The following is a 1602-nucleotide window of genomic DNA, read 5'->3' as shown; positions in this document are numbered from 1 at the left end:
GTCAGGTGTGGAATTTTATCATAAAAAATCTCGGTATTAGTTGGAGTAGGATTATAATATTTAAACTATTCTTTTGTCATTGATACGGTGGATGTGAGATATTTCAGCTTGTTCTTTCTCGGTTCCTTCTCTGGCGAGTCTGCTTGCGAATTTGCTTCTACGCAACCTGCAAAGTGCGAACACATATCTTCTTGCTGCTAACGTTCAGTAGGCTTATCGTCTTCTTCTTCCTTTTCTTGGATTAATTTCTAATTTGTCTACCATTAGGGTTTTCTCCATCACCAAGGACTTGGGTCTTTTTACTGCAGACACCAATTTCAATACAAAGTTTTTCTTTTTTTCATGTGCATCTGAGCATTTTGTTCTTCTGAGTTGAGGGTTTTAATCAAAGTGTAAATCTTCATCAGATTTGATCTTAATTGTCTTTTATTTGACCATTGTGGAGCTTTTAACTTAGTTTTTGTCGACTGATATGAGAAATTAAGAAGTGGGGTTACTGGATTGGAAGGAGATGCTCTAAAGTGACATATGCGACATCCTAAAGATTTCCATCACGTTACTACTAGTTGGGTTTGAAAAAGTTTCTAAAAAGTTTCTAAGCAGACAGTCGAGCTTGAGACCTGAGAGAACAGGTACTAAAAATGCAGACTGCGATGAGCCGAATGTAAATATTAGTCGATTGCAGCGCAGCGCGAGCGTTCTTAGCCGTGGGAAGGATGTTTGTTTGGATAACACAAACTCCGCCATTGGGAAGAAGTCACTGTCTTTTCTCCCGACTAAAGTGTTTGTTTGTAGAAGTGGGTTTGCACCAGCTAATGCTGCTCCTGGTCTAAGAGATCCAGTCCTTGAGTCTAGAATGGAGAAGGCATACATCTATTATACAACAAATATACATATATACATACATACATACATATACAACATACATAGTCATACATATACATATATACATAGACATACATATACATATATACATATACATATATACATAGACATACATATACATATATACATACATATATATATATATACATATACATATATACATACATATATATATATATATATATATATATATATAGACGGACTTAAGTTGTCAAATTATAAACCTAGACCACACATTAGGTGACAAAAATATATACATAGACATATATATATATATATACATATACATATATACATACATACATATATATATATATATATATATATATATATAGACGGACTTAAGTTGTCAAATTATAAACCTAGACCACACATTAGGTGACAAAAATTCGTGCAACAAGTGCAAATTAAGAAAACGTTTCCCTATATTATAGATAGGCCAAGACACATTTTTGGTTCATGTAGTTTTCACAAAGTTCAACTTTCGTCCCTGTATTTTTAGTTGTATTGAATTTCGTCACACATGTTGTTCGGTAACTTTTGCTGGTTTGTTGTAGGGAATGGTTATGTGCACTACACGCTCAAAGGTAAATTTGATGGGTTTTGTACTAGAATTGAATCGGCAGAAGTTGAAGGATGTTGTCATAGTGGAACAATTTGCCAACTATATAGACAAAATTTGATGCAATTGAGAATACATGTAGCCAAGTGAAACTA

The sequence above is a fragment of the Malus sylvestris genome, chromosome 15, assembly GCF_916048215.2.
Source record: "Malus sylvestris chromosome 15, drMalSylv7.2, whole genome shotgun sequence".
Classification (NCBI taxonomy): Eukaryota; Viridiplantae; Streptophyta; class Magnoliopsida; order Rosales; family Rosaceae; genus Malus; species Malus sylvestris.
This window is presented reverse-complemented; position numbering follows the sequence as displayed.